Source organism: Empidonax traillii, unplaced genomic scaffold (assembly GCF_003031625.1).
Source record: "Empidonax traillii isolate 1590-97213 ecotype Southwest subspecies unplaced genomic scaffold, ASM303162v1 scaffold642:size393756, whole genome shotgun sequence".
In the NCBI taxonomy this organism is placed as follows: domain Eukaryota; kingdom Metazoa; phylum Chordata; class Aves; order Passeriformes; family Tyrannidae; genus Empidonax; species Empidonax traillii.
In genome coordinates, this window is record NW_020955835.1 from 205,754 (window position 1) to 212,490 (window position 6,737).

At 40.1% G+C, this 6,737-nt stretch overlaps 1 long non-coding RNA gene across 1 annotated transcript; it reads right to left on the reverse strand.

Moving 5' to 3' along the window:
- Positions 1-2,406: 2,406 nt before the first annotated feature.
- Positions 2,407-5,166, reverse strand: LOC114065305. The gene is made up of 2 exons (XR_003572922.1): positions 3,730-5,166; positions 2,407-2,967 (listed from the first exon to the last, which is right to left on the reverse strand). It is a non-coding gene; the product is annotated as an uncharacterized LOC114065305 (long non-coding RNA).
- Between the last annotated feature and the right edge of the window lie 1,571 nt (positions 5,167-6,737).

The window sequence follows — 6,737 nt, forward strand, 5'->3', positions numbered from 1 at the left end:
GAAACTCCTCCTTTCCCACCTCAGATTCTGAGAGGCTATGGGTTTCTTCAGCCCCAAGACAGAGGGGACTGATTCTTGTACTGAAAACTATCCATGAAAACAAAAGCTGCAGGTCCAACAGCTTCACGGCCTCACTCCATTGCTGTGTTGTGTAGATCCTACGAAACCCCCTTTGAATAAAGGGCTGCAGGAAAGGGAGGCTTTCTTTTTCTTAACCTTGATTACTACCATAGTAGATTTCTTGTTTGTTTTTTTTTTTTTATTGCTCATGCATGCATAATAAGTCTAATTTCATTACAGTTATTGTTAACGCAGCTCTTTGATGCTGAAGGACTCAAATGACAGGTCAGATGGCTTTCATGGCCTACTTCAAATACTAAGGCTGTGGGTGGGTTTTTTTCCCCAATTATTTTTCCTTTCGAGATGACGTGACACTTTATGTTTTTGAAGTTGTTCTGAACGAAGTTTAAAAATGGAAGATGGTGCTTTTTCTCTCGATGCACTACCTTTATTTATTGGTATAATTGCATGATTTACAAAACTTTTCTAAGGTAAAAGGAAAGTGTTTAAGTTCTCCCTCACAAAGAGCAGCTGGCAAGTGTCAGTAACTTAACCTGCAAGGCAGAGCCTGGCACATGGCCTGGTGATGCCCCGGTAGCTGCCCTGTTGGTGCTGCACAGGATGATGTTCCATGGAGTGCTGGGCCAGCCTCTGCAGTGTTTTGGAACAGGAGCATAGGAATTCTGGTCTTCCAGAGAGGCTGAGGTTTACAGTTTCCCTCTGATCAAGCTCTCTGGAACAAGTTCCATCCAGAACACCTTTGTGAAACTGCAGTACACATTAATAATAACACAGAGGCATATGGGGACCAGGCAGGCTGTTGCATGAGGCATGCTAGCCACATTTGGGGAAGTAATGTGTGAGAGTGGTACCAAAGTATATTTGCCACTTTAAAACATTTTTCCCTAGTGCTTTTGAACTTGACTGATGGATTTACCTTACCTGAAATGTGCCCTGAAAGGCTCTGGCAGTTCAGCAGTCAAGAAAACGTCAGATAAGTACTTGTAGTTGTATCTGTGGTGATGAGAGCTAACCTGAAGGAGAGGAAAAGGCACTGAATGATTATGTGCTTCTGGAGGAAATTAAAACTCGAAAAAGTACTTTTTTTTTTTTTTTTTTTTCTAAATTCACATATTGCAGATGCCAGGGGAAACGTATTTACATGAAAACTTGCATCCCTGGTGTAATTACATTATCGTTAGTGTGGTTGTTGGGCTAGGCCTTTCTAACAAAATGCACCATCTATTTTGTTATCAGCTTTTACATCAAGCTGTTACAATAGCAATAAGTAAGCAAGCAAGACAGAGGAACTATCCTTATTTTCCTTGGAATGCGCCCTACACTCTCAAATACAAGCAGAAGGCTATAAAGGAGCCATCACAGTGTTCACTGAATTGCCTAAGACAGCTTTCATAGATGGGAGGGCTCAGTTCTTTTTCAGACAGTGCAAGATTGTACTGTCCCCCTTCTGAAACATTCTGGGAAGGTCACAAGCACCATCAATCTCATAGCATTTAAGACAGTAGTATAATTACAGTAATGCTCAAATGAATGAAATTCTTGTTTTAAGAGAGTCTCTTGTCTTCCCTCATGCTCCATTTTAGTGAAAGAGGCTTTATGTCTAGACAGGCAAAGACTTCAGACCTAGTTTTATCCCAATCAATTTGCTTGTCATGCTCATTGAGGACTTTAAGAAATCCTTGAAACCTTCAAGGGATCCAAATGAATTGTTGCAGGATCAGGATTCTTTCCCCCCCCCTCGTACGTCTTTAGAGCTGAGCTGTCTCAGAACCTAAGCAGAAATAATCCTCTGCCAAGGTGTGAGATCCAATATGCCTGCAACCACTCAGGCTTCAGGTTACCTGTAAACTAAGAAAGATCTTCTTAAACATGATGAGAACACCCTTTCTGCTTCAGCAGAAAGGAAGACCTGCAATCAAAGATGAATCTGGAGAGAGAACACTCCCTGTGCATGAGCTCATTCAGGTATCCTCAGGGCAGGAAGTGTATCTGTCTAAACCTAGCAATGCTTTAGGTGACCACGTTTTGTCTCTTGGAAATGCCAGCATTCCTGTCTGGCTGTCTCTCCTCATTTGCTAGGGGCTGGACCCAAGTTACCAAGCTGATCCTTGTCGAGTCTGCCTTGTGAGATGAGGACCGAAGGCACGTGCGTGAGAGCCCAGTTTTTTGAGGTATTATGCATCTTTAGCTCCTGGTGACATCGCCTTAAAATGCACCCATATATCTGCTTCAGCGTCTTCTTTAGGACTTTGAAAGCACTTCTTCAGCAGCACAGTCCAGAGCACCTGCAATAGTCCACAGGCAGTAAGTGACCTCAGCTGTATGTAATAGTCTAGACCAGCTTTATTGCAACATTGCAGTGATAGCGCTCAAACTGAGGTCTTTTTATAAAGTGCATTATTGTTTGCCAGACCGATGTTAACGTGCGTGATTTAAACAATGGCCCAAGCAGAACTTGCGCTCTAAAATAGAGAAATTAAAGATACCAAAATATTATCTTTCCCCTTGCCAATGGGAACAGCTGGCAGGATGGGTTTCCTGAACAAAAACTTTGGCCAGCGGACAAAGGTTATCATTTTCACAGACTTTCCCTCTGAAATACAGGATTAACAAAACACGTTATTTTTTTTTCTTTCAAAATTGGAGGGTTTGTGTCTTTCATCTGGTCAAATTTAGCATGAAAGTGAAAATAATATCAAAGTTACAGGCACCATAGGGAGACTGTTAATGTGGTAACAAAGGGCATTTGGCCAGTTAAAATAATAAAAGACTATACAGCTTTCCCAGTGATGGCTGGAGCCCAATTAGTACTTTCCAAGTAGAGCCACAATATTCCTTTCCAAATTATGCGGTTTGGCACGATTCAGAATGAGTAAACTTGCTTTCCTACAAAGGAAAAATATAATTAAGAGAAAAAACAAGGTCATGCTTCAAGTAAGCAATAATACACCGTGGCTTGTACATCAGTCAATATTCATACACCTCGGACAGGCTGAGACAGAGACAAAGCAATGGCTCAGCACATAAAAAGATACATATATTATCTTAATAAACCTATGTGCAAAAGAAAAATGCAAATGGATATTTTATTCCCTTACTAGATTATTTTAAGGGAATATATATTCAATATTCATGTGTATAGCACTCATACATATTACTTTAAAAATACCATTTTTGTTAAACATTTTATGCTTTTCAGTACTAAGTGGATTTGCTACTTTCATTTTGTCAGGATACCTGGGGGTTTTTTGTGTTGCTATCACAGGCAGAGTGGTTTGAAAGATTTTTTTTTTTTTTTTTTATCGTTAAACTAAATAAGTTTGTTAAAAGGACTTTCAACCTGGATAGTTGCTCTCAAAGCCTATAAGAGTCTATTCTTAATTTATAGTAATCCACATTCCAGGACTCTGCAAGTGACACAAAGCCTGCAAAGGCTCAACAAAGTTTAAAATAAAGTCAGAGAACTGGAAAAAAAGAAAGAGGAGCTTCAAATTTGGAGGTGAACTTGCAAGGGATTTGTAAGGGTAAGTTTTTTCTTCTCTCTCGTTTTTGATGGTGTTTTTAAAATGAACAGACTATTCAGCTGAGGCTCAGACAGAAAGGAAAACACGCAGAAAGCAAGCATGGTGACCGAGGGTAAGTATATACTGTGGTAGCAAAATGGAAACAGCCCTGCTGAGACATCTGGTTATTTTCTTGCTAGTGACACCACTCATGGGAAAGCAGAGAGATATGCCAGGAGGAAGATGAAAAAAAAAAGAAGAAAAAATAAAACTTCAAAAAACATGGAACCACTCCCATCACCTGAAGCTTAGACCACACACCTGAAAGGGAGTAACCCACATCCAGCTTGAGAGTGCAGGTCGAGAACAGCCTTATCTCCCTTTCAACTCCACCATTTTGCACGTCTTGTATACAAAGTGCTTGTAAGGGGGGAATCTATTATTTGTTTCCTGTTTCTTTAATAATCACAGTAACCTATGGTATTATAAACCTTCACGAGCTGCAGCATCTCCCCACAGGTCCTGCATTACTGCTATTTGGCTCCCAGCTGGAACAGTTTCCTTTCACTTCCCAGCTCCACTGGGGACTACTTGCTCTGCTAAAATCCCAAAGAGCCTCCTATACCAGCCCTGCTTATTATAGTTCTGTGTGTGAAGGAGTGGGAAATGTGTGGGTAATGAAATTGAGAGCAAATTTATGACTCGCAGTATCACTTCAATAGTCACTTACAAGTGTTGTGTACAACACACATACTGCCTTCTCCTAAACCACAACAACTAATTGCATACAACACTCTAGTAAGCTACATAAGACATGCCCTGAAACACCTGATTTTAAGGAGTTACGTGAAAGATGGAAAAATCCTCCCCAGCTGTAGAGTTGCTCTGTATTGCTCTAATATTAAACTGGTTTGAAGAAGGAACAAGTTGCCAAAAGTCTTATATTGTACTCTGTATGATTTTAAACCACTCCCATCGCAGACTGAAGGGGAAGCAGAAGTCAGTGCAGGAGCAAGGCACAAGGGTCTGTCTGTCCCAACAACTTCCACGTGCCTGCATTAGCCGGTATGGCACAGCAGCATCCGTGGTGATGCACAGCCCCTCATTCCCAGAGTGGGTCTTTTTCCACTTTTGGTCTGGAATCAGTGTGGCGCTCCTTAGAATGTGAAGTTGAAAATTATCATATCCTTCTGTTGTATATCCCCCTTAACCCTCTTCTCTTAAAACAGATTATCTCACTGATCTTACCGTACCGTCTCCACACTAATAAATCTTCTTTCAGGAAACAGCAGACCTATTTTGCTCTGAATCAGAGGTCCAAGAAATCTAATGGAAACAAAGCCAATACAGGAAAAAGAGAGAAAATAACTGAGGAAAACCCCCTCCATTTTACATAGATAACATTTTCTGGGTGCTTCTCCATATATGTGCCAAACAGTGTTTTGTATGAACTTGTTGATGAGGTCAGCTTCTCAGAGAAACATAAATTTTCCGAGCTTGGAGAAATATAATTGATTTTAATTTTAAATGGCACCTGAAGGTACTGCAGAAGAGGAAAAACTATTATTTAATATTAAGAGAATAATACAAACGTTTCCCAGTAAGTAACCTCTGAAGGGTTATTCCTTGCTTTTCACTATCTCTCCAAAACCCAAGCTATTTTGAGTCTCTTAACAAATATTTTTCTATATAGAATCTGTATTGAGAAAATTATACTTGTCAAAAAACATCCTGTCAAACAAGTATACCATGTTTACTTGCAAAACCCACTATACTTGCATGCAGCAATTGTATTTTATTTCTCTTCTGTGTATGTTCTTGCAATGCTTTCATCACCTCTATGGTTCTGTGTATCCTCCAGCAGTACATCAAGCAATGTGACCAGTATCTGTCATGTGTAGTTTAATTCTTTCTTAATTAGCCTAACACCTTTATCAGATTAAAACCAGTAGGATAATATTACCATATATTACATGTTTTACTTGCTGTGACGTTTCTCTTTGTCAGGCACTTTTCAAATCCCTTTCCCTTATCAACACAGTAAGCGTATCACTGTCCAAAGAAAAAAAACTAATGACAAACCTTCGTCCTAGTTTGACAAATACTAACTACAACTAGTAAAACAGAAAGAGGCATATTAAGGAAAAGAACTGCTTTAAAACTTATTTTGTCAAGTCAGAATGATCCTTTGGTTGCAGCCTGCTGCAGCGAATGCCTGCAAGTTTCTGATGTCTGGACACGTCTCAAATATTTCTGAAAACATAGTGAGTTGTGAGGAAAGAAAAATAAACTCTTCTGACAGACATATCAGTTAATTTACTTTTTGAAGCCACTATTTTCCTATGATAGATTTACTTAATCACATCACAGAATCATACAATGGTTTGGTTTGGAAGGAACCTTGAAGATCGTCTTGTTCAACCCCCCTGCCATGGGCAGAGACACCTTTCAGTAGATCAAATTGCTCAAAGACTCATTCAACCTTGCCTTGAATGCTTACAGGGATGGGGCATCCACAGCTTCTCTGGGCAACCTGTTCCAGTGCCTTGTTACCCTCACAGGAAAGAATTTCTTCCTAATACCTAATCTAAGCCTACTTTCTTTCAGTTTAAAGTAATTCCCCCTTGTCCTTTCACTACCTGCACTTATAAATAGTCTGTCTCCCATCTTTCTTGTAGGTTCCCGTCAGGTACTGGAAGGCTGTAGTTAGTTCATCCCAAAGCCTTCTGTTTTCCAGGCCTGTCAAGGTCCCTCTGCATGGCATCCCTTCCCTGCAGCATGCTGACTGCACCACACAGCTTGACGTACGTCATCAACAAAATTACTGACAAACGTTGTAATTTATGAAACCAACACCTTCCAAACCCGGGTTAACAAACCAAAAATATAGCAAGACTTCTTCCTCCCTTGGTGAAAGTCATTATGTGACCACTGAAAGGCGTTCAAAGCTCCCCAGCTTAGTATACCAGTCATTCATGCACAGCTATCAGCACCGCAGGGATGTCCCAAACAACATACAACATATTAAACATTACTGCACCAAAAAACTAATATGCTCACTTTACGATTTCAACATCAAAGAAGGTGTTATGCAGCAGTAGTCAAGGAGGGCACATTAAGTAAAACTACCTTTTAATAACTTAATAAAATAAT